General features: G+C 36.2%; 1 protein-coding gene across 7 annotated transcripts in view; it reads left to right on the top strand.

The window, feature by feature from the left end:
• PDE3A (phosphodiesterase 3A) overlaps window positions 1-22756 on the top strand; it is a 325385-nt gene that overhangs the window by 153457 nt on the left and 149172 nt on the right. Inside the window, exon 1 of one of the 7 annotated variants that reach the window (XM_032253816.1) lies at window positions 9288-9632. The exons of the other annotated variants lie outside the window; for them this stretch is intronic. The gene's annotated coding sequence lies outside the window, so the exon portion shown is untranslated. Of the gene's footprint in view, window positions 1-9287; window positions 9633-22756 lie in introns of those variants that run through there. 7 annotated transcript variants of the gene reach the window in all.

Here is a 22756-nt window from a genome sequence, read left to right on the forward strand (position 1 = left end):
TAAGTCCCGCCTCCTCCACCGACCATCTGTAAGTCTGTTACACTTGCAGTGGCTTCCAACCTTGGCTGCATACTAAAATAACATGGGGATATGTAAAAATCCCAGTGCCCAGGTTTCCCCCTAAAACAGTTAAACCTACGTCTCTGGTGGTGAGACACAGGCATTTTATTTCTGTTTGAAATTTTCGAAGAAGATATCAAAATTTGCAAGGCATAATCAAATAAGTCCATAATATACTTTTGCCTATACCTAATATTTTGCTTGTTTTTATTTTCTCATCATCCTAGGATATTATCATTGATTACTCAACTGATTGACATGGTTTGGAAAATAAAAACGTATTTTGGAAGGAATATTCTTCTTTTTGCAAACTATGCAGGAAACTTCTATTAAATTCTCTAAATGTCATTGATCTCAAAAAACCCATGCATCATATGTGTAAATTATACTCTTTGTGTTGTGTTTAAAGTAAAGCATGATTGATAACATTTGATGTGAAAATATAAGCAATGACGGTAACTTTATCATTTCTAAAAGGACAGACCCTTGAGACAAAGAGTAGAAGTAATGTCAGTCCTGTTTCTACAAGATTTGAGCTATGTGTCCTTGAGAAAGTCATTTAAACTTTCTGATTTTTAATTTCCAGGTCTATGATTGTTATACTTTAGCCTTTCAGTTATAGATTTGTTTAGTGTTAACATCACTTGCCTGAATTATAAACTTATTGTTAGTTAAGCATCCTAGAAAAGGTTGAGAGACAGTGCAGCATAATAGAAAGCATATGGTTTTTGGAATTTAGCGTGATTTCAGATATTAGTTGTGTCTTACTAGCTGTGTGACTTTGGCATGTGACCTAACCGAAGTTTATGTAAAATGCTTTCAATAACATGTACCTGTCTTAGCCCATTTTGTGCTGGGATAACAGAATATCTGACACTGGGTAATTTACAAAGAACAGAAGTTAATTTCTAGAACAGTCCTAAAAGCTGAGAAGTTCAAGATTATGATATTAGTATCTGACAAGGTTCTTCTTGTTGGATCATCGAATGGCAGAGGGCAAAGAGAGGGCAAGAGGGGGCTGAACTCATCCTTTTGTAATGCTTTTAATCCCATCCATGAGGGTAGAGACCTCATGACCTATTCAACTCTTCAAGTACTACATCTTAGTACTGTTACAATGGCATGTACATTTCAACATAAGTTTTGAAGAGGACAGATATTTAAACCATAGCACTTTATTAGAAACTGTTTTAAGAATTTAATGAGGCAATATATGTTAAGGGCCTATTATACTGCCTGGCATATAGGAGATACTGAAGAAATGGTTGTTGATAGTGATTATAATATACCACTAGCATGTTAAATGTGTTTCTGATTGAATGACCTCAGAATATATGTCAAATATGTAATACACTGACTCCTTTTTTTACAAAAGCAAGTGTTGATGAATATATCAAAGTCCTTAGCTTAAAAAGTCCACTTTACACATCTGTAGGTAGTGATTTGGGAAGTTCCTAGAAGACAATTTATATGTTGTATTAGATAATGACAAACTGGAAATGCTAGCCTTATGGACACTTAAACTTAAACTCTGGAAACTGGGTTACAATGCAAAGAATCTACAATAAACTGACCTTCCACAGGACACGTGGAATATTCTGACTAACTCAGAAATCTGAAGCAGACTAGAGCATCACCGATCTCCTTACTGATGCGGAATCTCACACTTTTTTTTTTTTAAAATGACTTGCTTAGTATTTTCTGGGCAAGAGGTTATGCCAAGGAAAGTTTTTGACCTTTCAAAACCTCCCAAAAGTAATGGGAGAAGTAATAACAATTATTATGAAAATGTAAAGACAGGCATTTTTTTTTTCATAGATTCTTATTCAAACTCATTAAAAAAGGGATGGGTATTAGGTATTCATTTTAGTGAAGTCTCTGACCATTCTGGATAGTGATACCTCAAGATCTTGCTTTATGTGAGGTCAATTAGTGAGCCATTGGTGAATTTCATTTATTTCCTGTTTACTAGAGTGGCACTTAAAATAAGTGGATATATCAAAGAAAACTATGATTTGCTTGATTTGTATCTTGCAAAATGCTAGTGAAACAATCCTGTAATTTACACAGCTGGTTCTATTTCACATGTATTTTCAATGTGCTATAATCAACATAGTCATTAACTGGCATACAGAATACCTACACATTTACATGTGTGCAAAATGAAGCCCCAGTGTCTGGTTTGTGCTGCATCATTTCTTTCAGGGTATGGGATTCTCAAGTTATTTTCTAATATGGTTTGTTTAAATTTTGAAAGTTGTCTTCACTGTGATTAATTTAATAGTAAAAATGTTTATAAAAGTCCGATTCTAGAGACAGGCTCTCAACCATTATGTTATGGCCTCTTTGACTACAAAAGTCAAACCTTTTATTTTCTAATTTGTTAAGTTAAATATTTTTCTATGTAGTGAAGCTTAACTAATTACAGAGACCAGTGGGAATTTTAATGTCGCTAACATAATTTATATTGAGATAAGTTTTATTTAAAAGAATGAGCTAAAATATTTTATTCTATGAGGCTGAAAACTATAGCTAGGATGAGGAACTCTTTTCTCGCAATACAAATTATAGAATTTGAAAGCAGGAAGAGCATCTTGTTTGACTCCTCTTTGTACAGATGGGAAAAACAGCCCCAGGAGAGCACATGTTTTGCTGATGTCTCACAGGCATTTACTGAATGGCAAAGTTGCCAGTAAAGCCTTGTAGTTTGACTGTGTCAACAACAGAAATGTTTTCTTCTATTTCATACTTTCCAATGCAATTCTAGGAAATGGTTAGTAATTTTGAAAGTTGGTTTATTTCTTTCAGAGCAGCTAGTGCCATTTGCTGTACTTGTTATCATTAGTGCATACCCCCATCGATTCAAAAAAGTTTGATTTAGCAGCTAACTTAATCTAGGTACCAGGAATAAAACATGACCAACAAAACAAGACACGGCCCTTCTTCTTGACCACTTCACACTGTGAAGAAGGGGCTGGACTATGGGGATTACTGTGACACTTTAATCAATGGGGAGAAAAGAGGATACTTTCCCTCTGAGTATATTTGGATTGCTTGAGTGTACAAAGTTGTGTGATTATTGTAATTCCTAATCAGAATGTTTTTCTCAGTTGTATAATGGACACCATGATGACATAAATAAGCTTCTTTTAAAATTTATGCTGTATTTCTTACAGCTTCCTCCTATAGCAACCTGAATATTTATTATGATTTAATTCTACTGGATATCCTTAAGATTATATTTATTTACAAATAAATAAAAATCACTGGAACGTGACCCCTAGGTTTGTTATTATAAAACTTAGCAATTATCTTAAATATCAGTTTTTCTCTCTTCAGGCTCATTCAGTAGGTCAGGGAAATGTCATGTGGGGCATTTTTCCCTGCCACTTTGACTCTGGTTGTTAAACTAAAATGTGCATATCAATCTCTTGCCAACTTGTCAAATGCACATTCCTAGGTCCCAACCTTAGGATTATGACTAAATAAACCTGGGATCCTGAATGTGGCCCACAGAAATCCATTTAGTAATACCCTGTTTAGAAAGAGACTCCTAATCTGGGTGGACCAAGACACATTTGAAAAATACTGACTATGCTATGTTCTTTTCTGAAGATAGACAGGGACTCATGTCTCCCTCCTTAGCAGCAGCTATTCTGTCATGGGTAATTCCTATATACTATTTGAATATCAAAATATTTTTATCTCCCTAAGAATGGGGAGACACAACATATTTGCCCCGCAAGAGTAAATTGCAAATAAAATTCTCAAGAATGAGACTGCTTTATAAAGAGAGATCTTCTCAATATTCAAATAAATTGCTTAGAAATTTTTTTGCATGAATGAAGGTTAAGAATCAATTCTTTTTACAGCTTGAGGGGACATGTTTTGAAAGCTTTCTAATCCTTGCTATGACAATGACTGAACTTGTAGAGGGCTCAGAGTTAGAGCTTCAAAGATGTTTAATACTGTTGGAAAAAAAATGGGATTCATTTGGGAGAAGATAATTTATCCCTTTACGTGTGACTAAGAAAATAACTGAATTCAAAAAGAAAGCGAAAGCAATAGATATTTTGAATAGAAGACAGCTTTTTAAAATTAAGTAAACTGCTCTGTTATTTAAAAAAAAGCCTTCCTGATATTGGATTGGAATATTTCCATTTTTGGAAACCAAGATTAATGGATATTTTGGATCTGAAGTATTTTTTTCTTCCAACTTTTTCCCCCTTTTGCATGTAAAAGAGAATGGTGACCATTTTTGTTGTTGTTGTTGTTTTTTTGGTAAAAGAGTTAATAAATCACTTAATAATGGATTTAAATGAACAGAGGCATAATCAGATTTTTTTTTTTTTTTGGAAAAAAAAAGACTAATTATCTAGATGCAACACTGTTAAATAGAAGTTTCTGTACTGATGGATTTTTTTTTTATATCTATGTTATTGTAACTGGTAGCCACAGTCACATGTGGTTATTGCATCCATGAAGTGTACCTAGTGCAACTGAGGAATTTCAGTTAATTTAATGGAACTTGCTACACGTGGCAAGTAATATTGATCTGTGTTGCTAGAGAAGAATGTGTAAAATGTTTTTTATAACTTTAGGGGTAGCAATTGTCATTTTTATGAGAGTAGGAAGTATATGATTATTTACTGTTGTAGTTTATGTGACTACTGTTGTAGTTTATGGCTTCTTAAGGAGTAGTTCTTTAACTTTGCCATACTTATAAAGATAGTTATTATTTATTCTCTCTTTTTGAAAGTCCCTCTCTGAAAGCAAGTAGTTATCATGGAGTCAGTCTGGAAACTCCTATTACACAACACCAGGAGTGGCCAAATTATGAATGGTGCACCCCTGGAGTTGTGCACACAGCATCCCTGGCTGCCCCATAAGCTGAGTCACTTCTCAAGGAAATGTCCTATTCACATTTATGTCCACAGTGCTTGGTATGGAACTGATTACTGACAAATCTTTGTTAAATTTAGTAAGGAATGTATATCTCAATTTTGATATCTGCAATAATAAAGGATAGTGCTTTTTAAAAATATGTGCTTATAGAACACATTGTATAAATGTTCCCTTTGATCTCTACACTCCTTAAGTTCTACATTTATAAAGTACCTGCTTTGTGGCAAGTATTAAGTATTTAATACAAAGATAATTTAGACACAGTATGCCTACTGCCGATTAATGAAGAAGGAAATATAAATATATCTACCGCATCACAAAGTAAATGCACTGATGAACATATGTGCAAGATGCAGTTCCCAATAGCAAAGGAAGAGGAAGTCATTTTTGCCTGGTTGATTGATTTTCTCAGTCCTGTGGCAAAACAAAAAAGGCACACCAGAGAAGGAAGGCTGAATCAGAGAAATTACTTTTGAGGGTTTTGAAAGATGAGCAGGAGCTGGCAGAGGGTGGTGAGGAAGGTAGGGCCTGTGCCGCTCCAGATACTTTCGTAAGGGACATCATCTCACATCTGTTTTCTCCATCCTCCTCCAAGGTAGATGTCCTTAATTTTCATTTCAATGATGATGCAGCGGATTCACATTTAATGAAGTTTGCCCAAGCTGACATCGCTACTTAGTGAGGGTACTGAGTTTTGAACCTAGGTAGGCTTAACGCTAAAGCCTGTGAATTGCACCATAGTCATTGGTATCAGTAATGAAAAATCCAGCATGTTTGGTGAAATTCAAGTAGTGCAGTATCACCAAAGCACAGGATACAAAGAGAAGCAACTGAAGAGCTGGAACGGAGGCATGTGATAATAAAAAACCATCTACGCCATGACAAATTCACTGGACTTTTTTTCTGTAAGTAATATGTTTCCCTGGGTGGGTTGGATTCAGGCTGGCAATGACATCATGATTTCTAAAAAAATTCAGGAGCTAAAATCAGCAGCAGATTTAGCTAATTATTTGGCTTGAATTTCCATTCAAATTGGCTTTATTTTTTTCTGAAGACGCAGTTGCTTAGAAGTGGTTGACTTCTATCCTGGTTTGTGCTGGTTATCAACCAACATAGGACTAAAAATTCATCATGAGTAGTCAGCCAAAAGACACATGCAGATGTTTAAGAAATATTTATAATTTCTTTTCCTATGTCTGCCAATGGAATGAGAAGTTTTTGCTATATTGTGTTTTTGATTGTTGGCTTGTTTTACTGTATGCTTATGAAAACATAAAATAGCAGGACAACAGATGATGTTGCCAAATAATTTCTAGGATTTGGCCCAAGGTTTCATGATCCCTCTGCTGCTTCTTGGCTTCCTATGCTCAGAAGCACCCACCATCAGCTGTCAGCCCTGTGGCAAAAGGAGGAATGGGGTCAGAGTCAGGCAAGCAGAAGGCAGAGCCAAGTGTTGTTCTGAGAAATACTAGCCTGTGTTTTATGCAGCGAGTTCTCTGCTTTGTATTTGGCAACCTCTGTGGGACTCATGCTGCAAAGGGGGCTGATGATTTAAAATTGAGGGAGGAAATCCAGAGGGGAGACCTTGGCTCATGAAACATCCTCTTCACCTCTGTGATGGGCCATTCTTCATGTCCAGCCCTACAGTTTGAACTCAAGAATGGCCCCAGCTTCTCCTGTGGATGAAAACATGTTTTGTTCCAAGTGTCATTCCTTTTATTTGATGTATACCTTTTCCTTCTGCTTCAAATATATTCCTGGCCCAACTCCCTACTGCCTCCTGGAGCTTTTTCGTTTTCTTGGGGTTGTAAAAATCAGGTTAACATGCAGGTGTCTAGAAACAGGCTGGCTGGGCAGGAAGGAAACAGGTGGATATAGTTTTAAATGTATACACATCTTTTGGAATCAGGAACTTCTACACAATCTAGCTTCTATGAGATAAAATTTGAGGTAGGAAAGAGGACTGGTAACATGAATAATAGAGATTTCTTTTAAGTCTAGAAAACTATAGATGTGGGGAGTGTGATGGAATATTTTAGACAGTTATTTTAAAGGTAAGTGAGTTTTAGTGTTAAAACGGTCAGTGGTACCGAATATTAAATGCATTTAATATAGAAATTTTCCAAACAGGCTTTGTGTGAGCAACATGGCTGTTTATTCAACTGGGTGCAGGTGGGCTAAGGCCGAAAAGGGTGTTAGTGAAGGGAAGTGGGATAGGAGTTGGTTTTATAGGCTGGGGCAAATCATTTGGGGAGGAGGCAGGGGTGTTATGGAGTAAGATCAGTTACACTGGTGGGGGTAGGGGCAAGGAGTATACCTTACCGTAAGTTCAGTTACAATGGCAGGTGGGGTAAGAGTAGTTAGGATGGTAGGGTGGGGTGAGTAGTATTCACAATATCATAATAACAGTTAAGATGGCAGAGTGGGTTTAGAAACTTAATGTCTGGGGAAAGCTCCGCTGAGCGATCAAGGATAATGGCAAACGCAGGCTGGGGGTTGGGGGTGATTCGCCGAGGCAGGCAAGACTCTAGACTTTCTGGGTCCGGGTTTGCACATGGAGGCCTGACATTTAGTGGATTGAGTACTCAGTTGTGAATTAGTGATACTGAACATGTATACTGTCAGTGTGTTTAATGATGATTGGCAATTGGTAATTCCCAGATTTCCAATTTGATACATAGTCCATTTTAAAAAAGATATGTGTGTGAATTTATACTTTGTTGTTTTGCGATAAGTTATTTAGAACCAAAAGCCGGTGGAAATGTCTGTTATATTAAAATAGGTTTATTTCAAGATTAATTCATTTTTTCCAATGAATGTTAATGAGCATACGTTGTGCGGAACCCTCATTAACCTCAATAGGGAAGGCACTAGGTTTAAGAAGCTGAAGAAGAGACCTAGAGCCAGCAAAGGAGACATGGAGTTTCATTAGGAGCTTACATACAGAGGAGAGAGTCAGTGGCAGTGGGCTGGACAGGAGAACGGACTGACTTACAGAAATGGTCCGGTGGTGGCTGGCTGGGCAGGAAAACAGCAACCACTTGCAAAAAGCGTGCAGTTTATATAGCATTTTCACTTAACACTTTCTCTTTAATGACCTCCACCTGGCAACCCTCATTAACCCAAAACTCAGGGCTTCATTCCTCTGTATGGCCCATGTTCCATGGGATAGGATGGGGTTTCAGATGTTCCTCATAGACAAGGAACAAATCTCTGGGTTGGCCACTCCCAGACTCCCTAGCTTGGGACGTACATTCAGGTGTGTGTGCTGTATAGGGTCATTCTAAGTGTATGCTTAAGTTTACCCTACAGCATCATTCACGTGTGCTGTCCCATATGCTGGGGATACAGTGACCATCAATACAAGGGCCCTGACACTCCATACAGCAGTGGTTTTCAAAGTGTGGTTCCCAGATTATTAGTATCACTGTGCTTGGAATTGCTAGAAATGCACATTCTCAAGGACCCAGCCTAGACCTATTGAATCTGAAACTCTGGGAGTGGGGTCCAGCAATTTGTCTTTTAACAGGCCCTGCAGGTGATTGTGAGAGTTTGAAAACTCCTGCAAAAGACAGATAACTAACTGATGATTATTAAGTATGCCAGGAAATGCTGAGTTTTATAAAGAAAGCAGGGAAAGAAGATAGACAGTGTAAAAGGGTGTGGTTTTGGCCTCTTTGGGGTATTGTTTTTGTTTGAGCACTTGAATGATGTAAGAATATCTGGTAGAAAGGCTTTGCATTCATCTAGGTTAGAGATTTTAGTGAGATGAGGGATGGTTGGAATTGTGATGTCTTTTGAAGAGCTGAAGCTCCAGAATTTGCTGCTGAATAAAATGGAAATGTGCTGTGAGAGTGCAGGATGACCCTGAGGTTGTTGATGGTCCCTACAGATGTTTGGGGTTTCCTCATAGTAAGATGAGAAACAATGAAATGGAGAGGGGCAGGGAAAAGCAGACTTTGGGGAAAGAATAACACATTTGGTTTTAGAAAAGTTGTTTCAAAAACTCATTAGCCATGTATGAAGCTGTATTTGTGAGTGTGACATTCATGGGGAAGGTTGGCACTGGGAATATTAACCGGGGAGTCATGGTCATATAAACAGCATTTTAAAAAACAGGCCAGGTGCGGTGGCTCATGCCTGTAATCTCAGCACTTTGGGAGGCCAAGGCAGGCGGGTCATCTGAGGTTGGGAGTTAGAGGCTAGCCTGGCCAATATGGAGAAACCCCATCTCTACCAAAAATACAAAATTAGTTGGGTGTGGTGGCGCATGCCTATAATCCCAGCTGCTTGGGAGGCTGAGGCAGGAGAATCACTTGAACCCAGGAGGCAGAGGGTGCAACGAGCCGAGATCATGCTGTTCCACTCTAGCCTGAGCAACAAGAGAATGAATGTACATGGAGGAGGAAGGTGGTCTGAAGACCAAGTCGTGGGGTATAACAACAGGGGGATAGGGACAGGCAGCATTAGGCTAAAAATAGTGAAATTTTTAATGATTGATAAATAACATTTTGCTATGTTGATCTTGAGATTGATATGTTGAAGTGGCAGCATCCTAGCCAAACCCCAAGTGTAATGCCTTCCTTGAAGTTTTACGTTTCTGTTTAGGTGTCGTGGTGCTGCAGGTCCCTCTTGACTTTCACAGGCCAGGGCCTCTTGCCGTATAGGTAAGTGTTTTCCCTTCCCAGTTTATGGAATCCAGGCTCCTCAGCTGCCTGCCGTGGGTTCTCCTTGAAAGTTGGAGTACATGCATAGAGTACTGTATACAAAATTCTGCTTAGAGGAGGGACGCTCTCCTTTTCCTCTTGTCTCAGTTGTTATATCTTGTCTTCTTTCTCTAATTTCCTTTCCTTCTTTTGAACTTTAAACGGAAAATTCTTTGGTCTGCAGAGCTAGAAGAAAAGTTGTCCTCCTTTTTAAGTTAATAGTACTTATATCATTTGGACAGTTGGCTTATTTAGGACCACTTAACCGAGGTATTTCTTTTCTTTTTTTTTTTTTAATTGTACTTGGGGTTCTGGGGTACATGTATGTACATCTTGCATCCTGCAGGATTGTTGCATAGATACATACTACACTGTTGGTGGGAGTATAGATTAGTTCAACCATTGTGGAAGACAGTGTGGTGATTCATCAAGGATCTAGAAATAGAAATTCCATTTGACCCAGCAATCCCATTACTGGGTATATACCCAAAGGATTATAAATCATTCTATTATAAAGACACATGCACACGTATGTTTGTTGCGGCGCTGTTTAAGATAGCAGAGGTATTTCTTAATGTTGAAGTCAAATGTTGATTTTTAGTGTCCTAGACCCAAATAAGAATCAGGGGATTCTTATTTGAATCCCCTGAGCTATTGACCAAAGCAACAATGAAATTTATAATTTCTAACTAGGCATGTGATTCTTGAGATTTCTTTCAGAAAACAATGCTTCTCTGATGTAAGAATGTATCACTTAAAAAATGTTTCTAAAATTACAATTATAGAAGATAATAATCAGTGGATGATTCACTTCATAGAAAAGTTACTTGCTTTAAAATGACTCATCAAGTGCTGCTGGGAACATTTAAAATGTTATTTCAATTGCACATGCCTCTTTAGGAAGACACAAGTTTATTACTTTACATGTGTGTATACTGATACAACATACTTGCATATAGTTAATAAAAATGTATAAAGAGAGGAGTGGTTAAATGACTTGTCTAAGGACTCAGAGCTTTTTAATGGCCAACTAGCTCTAGTTACTATTGTCATGTTTACTTGCGGAACTACCCATCACAGCCCCAGGGGAGCAACTTCAGAAAGGGGTAGGAAGAACAAAACAAAAGCACTCTGTAGAATAAGTCTTCATCTGTACTCATGATTTAACAAATTCTGGTATTACCCACTGTGTTTAGATTTATGTGACAAATATTCCTAGCAGTTGTGGCTTTATTCCGCTCTTCACATCCTTAGAATTCTAAAACTCTAAGTTATTTTAATGATCTGTCCCATTTCCTCATTTTTGAATGAGAAAATCACAGCCTAGAGTACTCATTACTGCCAAAGTTTTTTCTTAGAAGAGAGGGGGGATCTTCAGTTATCTTTTAGAATGTGACAAAATTTTGCCAAGATCGTGGTGTGTGTTCACTAAAAGATGATGAAGTTTATTGCCTAAATCTCAGTTTCAGTCAAGATGCTACTTAGGCCAATTTTAAAAATTTGTATAATAGTTAGCTTTTTATTTAAATTTTTAAATTGTGAAATAGATCACACATTAAAGAGTACATATAACATATATAGTATTATATGTGCATATCATTTAAAAATATTTTATATAGAGCTATATATTTTATGTATTTTTATACTATAATAATAATAAAATATAAAATGAACACACAGGCATCAACCACTGAGCCTAAGAAGTAACCACGATACTCTTGGAAAGCCCCTGTGGGTCCCTAATCTATCTCACCCCATTCCTTGCCCTCAGAGGTAACCTCTGTGCACTACACTCTTGTGGTTAGAAGACGGAGCTATATTGCTGCTCTGGACACTTGGCCAAGTTATTCTCCCTGTGCCTCAGTTTCCTCATCTGTATAAAAGGAAGAGTAATATACGTGTTGTGAGGACTGAATGAGGTCACCCAGGAAGTATGCTTAGAAAAGTATGTTGTGTAGTCATCATTGTTTACTGTTCTTGTTAATATCATGTTCAGTTTTACAACTGAAGAACTTCTAGTGTTGTCAACAAGATGGAGTTTGAGGGACTAAAATTGATTTGAAGAATAATAATGTTGGCCTGGCAAGGTGGCTCACGCCTGTAATCCCAGCACTTGGAACCCGAGGCAGGCGGATCCCGAGGCGTCCGGATCCTTAGGTGGGCGGATCCCGAGGTCAAGAGATCGAGACCATCCTGGCCGACATGGTGAAACCTCGTCTCTACTAAAAATACAAAAATTAGCTGGGCATCATGGTGCGTGCCTGTGGTCCCAGCTTCTCGGAAGGCTGAGGCAAGAGAATCGCTTGAACCTGGGAGGCGGTGGTTGCAGTGAGCTGATACGGTGCCATTGCACTCCAGCCTGGCAACAGAGTGAGACTCTGTCTCAAAAAAATGAATCAATCAATCAGTAAAGTTATTGTTCCTTTTTCAAATCTTTTAACATAGAAACATTCTGATTTTTGGAGGTGGGGAGCTTTTTGACATTCTCTGTGTCACTTTATCATGTGTACATTCAAAATATCTTTCCAAGATGCTTCCACTGAAGCAACATGAAAATTGTTTGGAATGAAGACCCTTTGCTGTCAGTCACTATTTCAAAATATAACACCAGTTATTGTTTATATGATTTACTCTTAATAGGATTTTGATATTCTGCTGTGTAACATTGCTGCTGGCTAAATGTCTTTGAAGACAGTAAAATCTGACAGACTACAAAATATTACTTCGTTTTGGGGGTTGCTTGCCAAAGTTATTTAGCAAGTTGTTTGCTAAAGTTACTAAGGAGTACTTTCAAAAGTACGAGAGGATAAAGGATTGAGATATAAGAGGAGCGTTTTCTGTCAAAGTAGAATTTGACAGACTACAAAATATTCGTCTTTGGGGGTGTTTAAGTTGATTGCTAAGGTTACTATAGAGTACTTCTAAAAGTAGAAGAGGATGAAGGATTGAGATATCAGAGGAAAGTTGACAAAATCAGAAAACTGTGAAATGAGATAATGAGTAACCCAAGCTTGCTATCTTATCAGTACTGAGAACTGAAGAAAAATGTTTTACTTGGACATTTGTGCTTTTCTCTGAGTATTCATAAACAACAGTGAGAAACAAAAATCACTTTTCTCAGTAAAAGAAAGCAACCTTATACTGGAGGATAAAAGTTCCTAAGGCTTTGGATACTAATGTAACATTCCCCAATAAGGTATTTTGAAATTCTTAATGCCACTTGTACTTCTGAATTCATATGAAGATTATTGTTTGAGGCCTCTGTGGTGACGTGGACACACACTTGAGGATTGGTACATATCTTCACCTTCTTTACACATTGGCTCACCTTCTACTTAGTTAATACTGTTGTTTCTCAATAAAGTTATTTTTCTCTCTTGATATTATTTTCAAGTTGACTTCTAGTTAGCAGCTCTGTAAACACCCATTTATTGGTTTTCAGATTCTGTATTTTAAATGAGCCAGCAATATTTCAAATTCATTGAGATTGTATTATATTGTTTTAAAAACTCATTTGCTTGTGATTAAATTTTTGAACAATGTCTGGGATCTAAAACCTCATTTGAAAATTTATTTTTTAAATCAATATATTTTTTAAAAAGTATTACGATTAAAGCAAGTCATCATAGAAAAATAAAGTAATATGGGTATGTTTAATATGCTCTCTAAACCTCTGAACATATAGAAGCAGAAATCCATGTTTAGTGAATGACCTACAAATTGACTTAATGAGTTCATAGCAAGGCATGTAGTACTTGAGATAGGAAAGACTCAGTAAAAGTGGTTTTCCATTCAGTTTTTGAAAAGTGAATGGATGCCAGTTTATGCCATTTCCTATGGTGTCTATCTTAAACTGTTTTTTTTTTTTACTTGCTGAATCTCATTTCATGTCAACATGAGTTTGTGTTGGTAATATAGTGTTTGTAATTGATGATGTAGCCAAGTCCTTTATTGAAGTAAACTATGAAGCTAATAAGACATCTTTATGTTTTAAGGTCATTAGGAGACACTTTTTCCTTGTGTGTATGTGTGTGTGTGTGTGTGAGTGTATTTTAACATAATCAGTGCTACACCAGAAACATAAGTAAATACCTGCCAAACATTTGAGAAGATGAATGCATCTCTCCTTTCTAAATAGATAGGAGAGTTAATTAAGTATTTCTGATCTTACAGTTGATGATAATGTTTGTACAACCTAATAGTTGCCCCTTTTCCTTTTTCTTCTCTAATAATAATAACCAAAACATTGCTTCTGGCATTCAATGAGTGCCAGATAAATAGAAAGGCTATGAGCTTGATGCATAGTTTCTTTTCTTTTTCTTCGGTCCTCTGGTCCTCCCTCCTCTCAGTCTACAGTTCTTGGCATCTTTCCGCTGTCTGTTTGTTAGAGTTCTGACTCTGACGTAAAGGACTCACAGTGAGTGACCCCCGTGGCAAACCTGTAAAACATTATACAACATGAATAAGAACTTTCTTATTAGATCTGCAGCTGGCTGGGTACAGACATATGGCAGCAAGGATGTTTTGAAAGAAAGGCATTGCTTGACAAAGAACTCAGTCTCTTGAATAAAGGTTTACGCTGGCACTCCTTGATGTTTATAATACCTAATGCCAGGGGCAAAATTTTTTCCCCAACTATATTGTTATTTTACTGTTTAAACTCCATCATTTTATATGTTGAAGTGGCTAAAATGTAGAAGCAGACATTTTATGTGTGTCTGTGTAACTTTAAAAGGGAAAAAAAAAAAGCAAAACTCACAAAACTTTCTCAGGCTCTGTCTACCCAGCTGGAAGTGCTCGATTTTCTGAAGTTCAGACTCAGATTGAAAGTGAGGGAGTTTGTGAGAATGGACCCGGTCCTTTTGAGCAGGTTTTAAAAGGATGATTAAAGGGTACATAGGCTTTGTAAAGCTCTGACAACTTTAATTGTTTCTTTTGGTTGTTGTCCTTTTTATCGGGAGTAGTAATTCTCAGTTGCTAAAAATTTAGGCTGGGAATAATTTCCAACCTAGGAGGTTGTCACAGTGATTTGCATTTGATTTAGTCTTTTCAATGCAGCCCTGCTTTCATCTTATTTACTTTCTGAAATCCCAGCTACTGGCATTGTGTACACGGTTGTGTTTTGTGATCTGCGCTAGCACGCTAGTATGCTAGTGTTGAATAATATATTGTGAAATGTTCTGATGGCGGCACTTCGGTAGTTGCCCCAGGAGGAATGATGACACTTTGAATCAGAGGCACAGTAACAGATAAGGTAAACCTAGTGGCTAGCCAAGGTAAATGAATGAAAACTTCTGCTTCCACAGGGATTATCTAAGTCCTTTTAGCATGGTTCTTTGCAACCTTGATTATGTTTATAATGTTCAAAATCTTTGATGAGGCCATTATCTTTCTAGTCCTGACTGCATCTACAATAATTTGGTAATAAGATGTTAATAAATAAGGTATGCCCATTGGACATGCCTGATGGCATTTTAATTAACATCCGCCTTTGACAACTGAAAGAACTGAAGGGAGGGAGAGGTACTTGACCTTTCCAGAGCTCACATCATGACAGAGGCTGAGAGTACAACATCTAGCAAATAGGTACTTGCTGACGTTTTTATGAATACTATGATTTATCAAAATAAGCATATCCTGAGAAGTATATATTTACAGAAGAAACAAAGGGTTTACAGAGAATAGACTCTAATTTAGAGAAACTGAAGAGCATTAGTAAAAGTGTTAATAAGAATAATATTTTAAGTACTATGAGGGACTTTGGTCCTGGTTTTTAGGTTTTCATGTTAAAAATTCATGGGCAGGACAGATATGTTTATCTAATTTTGTTGATTTTATCTCTGTAATAGGAATTCAAATCTTAAATATGTTCTAGAATCATAAACGTCATGGCTAGAAAGGTCTTGGAGATTATCTAATTTAGAGGTCCCAAATCTCTAAATAAAATCTGCCGGAAGAATCATATGCTCAATTACTACATGTGTAATTTTTCCGAGTAGGTTTTTCCGGAAAGTATAGAAGGCAGCACAGTTCTTACCAAGTTTTTTCATTCATCAAGTGCTATCAATACCACTTATCAAACATATATTTTATTTGGGGAAAATGAAACTTGCTCCATCAATAATTGGTTGAGAGCCCCTTCAGATAGTCTATCTTCCCTATTATAAAGTTGAGAAAACGGAGACCCATATATTAAGAGTTGAATTGTGTTTCCCCCAAAGGATATGCTGATATGCTAACCCCTAACACCTCAAAATGTGACTTTAATTTGGAAATAGGCTATTTGCAGAGGTAACCAAGTTAAAATAAGGTCATTATGATGGGCGCTAATTCAACATGACTGGTATCATTATACAAAAGTGAAATTTGGGCACAGACAGCCCTTGAGGGTAGATGCCCCTCTGAAGACAGAGAATTCTAATGATGCATCTACAAGCCAAGCAACCCCAAGAATTGTCAGCAAACCACTAGAAGCCAGGGAGAGTCAAGGAATGATTCTTCTCTTATGGATGTGGGAAAGCATAGCCCTGTTGACATCTAGATTTCTGACTTCCAGCCTCTAGAACTGTGAGATAATAAATTATTTTTGTTCTAAGCCACTGAATTTGTTTTCCTTGGTATGGCAGCGCTAGCAAACTAATATATCATAGATATTACTAGTCACGATCTCCTGGAGAATTAATTAGCAAGGTAGTCAAGTCTGGAACCCAATTTAATTACTAGGTTGAGTGCTCAATGCCTGTCCTCTAGAAATAAAACATTTTCTTTCTTTTTCTGGAAAGGTAAAGGCACCATATTTCACAAATTGTTATGAGCGTTGTTTTTCTATTATTGCCCATACTTTTGTTTTTAGTTAACTTTGTACTGAATTGCTTCATTTATAGCGTGTTCTTGAAGTCTGATAATTTCAGGCACAGACTTCATTTATTAAAATAAAAACTCAAACTTGAGGAGATAAACGTTCTTCAGTTATTTCTTTCTCTTCTCATAGTTGACTACTGAAATCTAGAGAATAATGTAATTGTTATATCTTTTCCTTTGCTTAGTGTGAATACTCAAACTATATAATACTCAAATTATAGCTTATAAGCTGTATCATAATTCATAGTAGTCATTGAATTAGCTAAACTTGTACATATTACTACATCTAATGGGCATACCCAACTCCAGGTAGTAGAAATAAGACTTAAATATACATTTCATGAAATAAATCTAATGTGAGTACCCAATAATAGATTCAAATATTTTTCAAGAATTGACTGAGTCTATGAATATATATTAATGACTATATAAAACTTTTTTTAAAACTTTTTTAAGAAATGGAGTCTCACCGCGTACCTCAGGTTGGACTCTAGCTCCCTAGCTCAAATGATTCTCCCACTCTTGCCACAACTCCACATAGCTGGGTATAGGTGTAAGCCATCATGCCTAGCTTTAAAATATATTTTATTCAGAATTGGCACTATGGAAAAGTATTGCTTAAACAATTTTCTCCTTTAAGCTAAAATTCATTAGTGAATTAAAAAGAGATATGTGCATCAACAAATTAAAAAATGGAACAAGGATCAATCAAATCCTCCTCCAGGCCCCTTGTTCTGTACATTCAATGGAATAATGCTGTGTTCATTTTGTAGAAATTAACCATGTTTTTAAACACCTCCATCCAATGTAAGTTCTGGCTATTTAATTAAAACTTTTATAGTAAGCTCAAACTGGGATCCTGAGAATGAAAAGATATCTGTTGTTATCTGGCTCAGGTTTTAGTCAAGATAAGCATTCTTCCTTAGGATCCCAAAGTAGGCTGCTTGAAGTTCCCAGAGGCTAAGAGGTTCCCCCCATCAGGACATATTTATGATACCTATGCAACTCCCCTATTTACTTCATCCCTCTTACAGCAGTTTTGGTTTATCTTAATATTCTGAGACAAAACTGTTCAATTTACTCTACTAACCTCAGCAAAAGCCAAGGTTATGTTAAAAACAAACAAACCTAACTGCACATAGGTAAACATTCTCCCATATTTGTTCTTGCGGGATGGCTGATAATACTTTATAAGCAGTGATCCCTTTATTCCATCATTACTGGAAAAAAATAATGTTTATTTGATGTGAAGGGGAAAAAATTAAAATCAAAGATAATTCTGTACTCTGGATACTTGACTATATTAAATTTACAAAATGTATAGTTAAGTTTAAAAATCACAATATAAGTAGATTTCTTCTACTCACAATCATTATATTAGATAAGAAAGCACTTCCTTTGATCTCTCATTTGCTCCATCATAAAATCCCTACTAGAAGGGTAAGACAGTAGTAGTGATAAGACAGTAGTAGCCTATCCTATCTTATATGTTTCTGTGAAGCCCAGAGAGGCGACATGAATTTCTAAAAGTTGCAGAACTGAGACTTAAAACTTAAGTGTGAAATTTATTCTGTTGGGAAAAAAAATTATGGTGTAACTATTTCTTTGAACTTTGGGAAGCATATCCTCATTACAATGAGAATTACAATGTCAGCTAAGACATTGGGCTCTTAAAATGATACAACTATCTTGACAAGAGTAGTACTTTCTAAAATACCTGAAAAGTTAATTGAAGACTTGGATTTATCAGAGGATTTATTTTACATTGAAAATTCAGACTGAGTTTTAAATTGTTCATCCCATCTCATAAACTTATATTTGTTATTTAATTTTAGAAACTTTGAAATAAAAAATTTATATTTTTTTTGATATCTTATGTCCTGTGTGCAAGTCTAATCGAGAGATTTATACCTTTAAGTTCCAACCTCTGCCCTCAGAGATGAAAGTGGCAAAGAGCAAAATATGAAGCAGATACATTGAAAACTTTAAGAAACTTTAGTTTGTGTTTCTTTACTAATATAGTCTCTGAATACAAAGTAAGAACACATGTAGAGTCATCTTTGTGAAAAGCTATATAAAGAGCTATAAATAAAAGTAGTGATAGATGCATATGACAAAAAAAGGCAAGCTGACAAAATCTGTGGTAAGAAATACAAAGATTTAGATTCTAGGCATTTGTCTTATTCTTATTTAACATGGAGTAATTTGAGGGCATGTATACTGTGAGTATTTAAAATTTATTTACAGAATTATTTTAAATCATTATTTATGTAATTATTTTATATTTATTTACATTATTTATGTAATTAAGTTTGTTAAGCTGACAATTATGGTATATGGAACTTAAAAGTATAAATCTATCCATTTACCAATCAGTTTAAGAGATTCTCTGATTTCTTAAAAATTCAGATTGGCCACACTGATGTCGTTAAACATGACAGGCAAATAACTTCCATTCAGTGTGAATATTAGCGATATTGACAAGAAATAAACATTTGGGTTGAATAGGCACGTTTATTCAGGTTTTTGTGTATTAGTTTCTGTTTATTGAAAGTTAGTCAACACAGTCAATAAGAATATAAGTGTCCCATCCTATATTGAGAAAACTTTCAAACATATTACTATTATGGTAGTAACAATAAATTGGAACTTACACTATACTACTTGGCATTTTAGCCTTTATGTAATTAACTAGTTAACTAACTGTAGGTTCCAGACACAGTGCTAGGCTAAGTGAATGGGAGCTAGGCCTGCCATCAAGGAGTTTGCATTTTTTTCAAAATAGATATTTATAGTACAGTATGAAAAGTACACAAATTATGAGTAGTATTTTCCTTTATTCATGGCTTCCCTTATTCAACTTCTTTAAGTAAATAAAATTCCACCTCAGAAATGGCTGTCTATCTCCCCTTTCTCTTGCATTCCTGTTGTCTCTGCCTTGACTTAAGACCTCTTTTCATCTCTTGCCTGGATTATAGAACTGTTTCATAACAGGTCTTTCTGCTTATAGTCACCCATCTTCACTTGACCCCAATCTGCGATACTCAGTTTCTTACACTGTATCTTTCTAAAGAATAAATCTTAACAAAGTAGTAACTATTTTATGAATTTACTAAATTCTTAACCTGCCATATCAGCCCTTCAAAATTACATTCAGATTTTGCCACCTTTTTTTTTTTTTTTTTTTTTTTTTTTTTTTGAGACAAAGTCTCACTCTGTCACCAGGCTGGAGTGCAGTGGCCCAATCTCAGCTCACTGCAACTTCTGCTTCCCAGGTTCAGCGATTCTCCTACCTCCTGAGTAGCTGGGACTATAGGCGTGGGCCACCATGCCCAGCTAATTTTTATACTTTTAGTAGAGATGGGGTTTCACCATGTTGGCCAGGATGGTCTTGATCTCTTAACCTTGTGGTCCTCCCGCGTCAGCTTCCCAAAGTGCTGGGATTACATTTATGAGCCACTGTGCCCGGTCCCCACCTTTTTCTTTTAGTGCATCTTAAGTACGGGGTCATCAGTGAACCCTTCTTTTTCTGAGCAAATTGCCTGTGTATTTTCCCATTCTTAGCATTTGCCAGGGGTGTTCGATACACCTGGCATGATCCTCTAGCCTCCACCAACCGACCTACTTTATTTCTTGTTGATAAAACCCTCTTCAGCCTTCAAGCCACACATTATGCAGCCTTTCCTGACACTGAGAAACATACTTTAAGGGTTACGATATTAATATTATATTACGATTATTTACTTGTTTTGTTTCCCTCTAGAGAATGAGAGTTTCTTCAAGGTGGAGACTCCTTTTGTCTCTCATACATAACATGTGTCTGGTAGGTTGTAGGTACCCGATGATTATTCAATTAGTTAATATATGCAATATGGGTTTCCTCTTCAGAGCATGAGTATCTATGGCTTTCTGAAGGCCTCAACCTTTGCTTTTTCTACTTCCTCTTTTTTGGTCCTCTCTAATAGGCAAGGTGGATATGATCTTCCTCTAACGGGTCACAATGACCCCAAAGGCAAAACGATTATGTTGATCTCTCTTAAAAGGATGTATGTGATAAGTGTATCTTCTCATCCATATTCACATTTATACTTTTAGTGCAGTGACCTGAGTGAGACAAGCCTTCACACTAATCTGTGTAATTAAAAGTATTGAAATCTCAGTGCTTGGCAACCATGATAGACCTTTGGACATATTTTCTGGCTCTGTGAAGGGGGGCTCAGGCTGCAATTGAGATGTAAATTACCTATTTAAAGGAATCATATTTTTCCCCCTTTGAAATGTCAGTCCTCCATCTCCTTTTGCTGGATTTTCTAATTTATTAGGCTTTGCTTTTTTTTTTTTCTTTTTGCTAATTATACCTGTTGACACAGTTGCATCCTCATGCAAAAACAAAGACAATATCATGAATATTTTATGGCTTCATCATTGAATGATTGAATGTGAAAGGGTGAAATGCTTGTATTGCAATTGAAATGTATTTTGAATTGACCCCATCTTTCTTTGTGGGAATGAAAAGAGAATAAGTATGAAATTTAATAAAAAATGATATTTAATTCTACATTTAGCAAAAGTCTTCTAAGTAATTTTGCTATCAGCTTTCTTCCCACAAGTTTTCCCATTGCATAAATAACCTGCTATTATGCTGATAGACTTGTCTTTCTGAAATACAGGTATGTCCATCTAATTCGTACTTTCAAGTTCTTGATGTCTCCTCTTGCCTTTAAAGTATATCCTGAACTCTTGAACTTCATGTATAAGGTTTCATATGTCTTGACCCCAGTCTACCTAGGATTTCTCCACATCCCTGGTAATCTCCTATACATACCTTAAAACCCAACTCAAACGTTACCTCCTTTCTTTAGCTCAGTTTTCACTGATGCCCCAGCCTTTCAGGGAAGAATTCATTATTTCCATATTAGTGATTCCTAGCACCTACTCATTTATATGTGGAGGAATAAAATGTAGAGAATAAGAGCTAGTGTTTCAAAGGCAGACCTTCTATGCTTCCATTCTGTCTGTGGGACCTTCAGAGGATTCCACGGAGTAAAAGCTCACTGTGTGTCACAGTCCTACCATTTGTGAGAGAGATGAAATGATACTGGTTTAGAAGGTTATTTTGAGGATTTATAAAATAATTCATAAATAGTACATGTCTGGTACATAATAAGGACTCAACCAGTAATACAAAAAACAAATGTTTTGTGTGCTTACATTTTGTTTTAATATGCTTACATATTTTTCTTCCCTATTAAAATGAGATGGCCAGCATTCTGTCTTCATTGCACAGGCAGTATTCAACAGCTCTCAGCATATAATATTAGATTATATGGTTATTATTAATATATGTGAAGGGTCACATACTGGTCAAAACATTAATTATTTGGAGAATTATTTGATTAATAAGTTTTATGTATTCATATTAGTGCTGAAATCTCTGCTCAAGTGTTTTAAGAGGGGATTTACTCACAGAAAAAAAGAAAATGAAAGCTACTATTTGAACTATAGTTTAAAATAACAAATCCAAAAAGGTTAGATATTGCGTCTCTTCAGTGGAGTATTATGCCTGGAGCCAATTTTGAAATAAAAACAGTGTAAGTACTTACAAAATCTCCATTTGGTTCAGACTCTGCAGGTGGAACTAATGTAAGTGAAAAGATTCCTAAATAATTCCTGAGTCACTACGAATAGGAATAATGATCATCATACATATACTTATCACTTCTATTAGAAATAAACCATGCTTATACTTATTGTTTAATACAGCAAAAATATCTTACATATGAAGAAGTTAGTTACAATTCCCTACTCTATTCTTCAGTATTTTTAACAGTGCTTCTCAAATTTAAATAGGGATGACAAGACTGATGTTTATCAGTTTTTCCTCAAGGAGATCCTTTGCTGTGAGATGTGTGTGTATGTGCATAGAGGTATTATTGAAATATTCATATACCATGTGAATTATCCATTTAAAGTATACTATTTATTGTTTTTTAGTATATTCACAAAGTTATGCAGCGATCACTGCTAATAGCAGAACATTTTCATCATGCCCCCCAAAAAAACCCATTCCTGTTAGCAGTCACTTCTCATTCCCAACTGCCTCTTTCCCACTTCCAGTCCCAATCAACAACTAATCTATTTTCTGTCTTTATAGATTTGCCTATTCTAGACTTTTCTTATAAAAGTGATTAAAATATTTGCAGCCTTTTTTTATTGATGTCTTT

The sequence above is a fragment of the Sapajus apella genome, unplaced genomic scaffold, assembly GCF_009761245.1.
Source record: "Sapajus apella isolate SASKATOON/1434 unplaced genomic scaffold, GSC_monkey_1.0 scaffold84, whole genome shotgun sequence".
NCBI classification, from domain to species: Eukaryota; Metazoa; Chordata; class Mammalia; order Primates; family Cebidae; genus Sapajus; species Sapajus apella.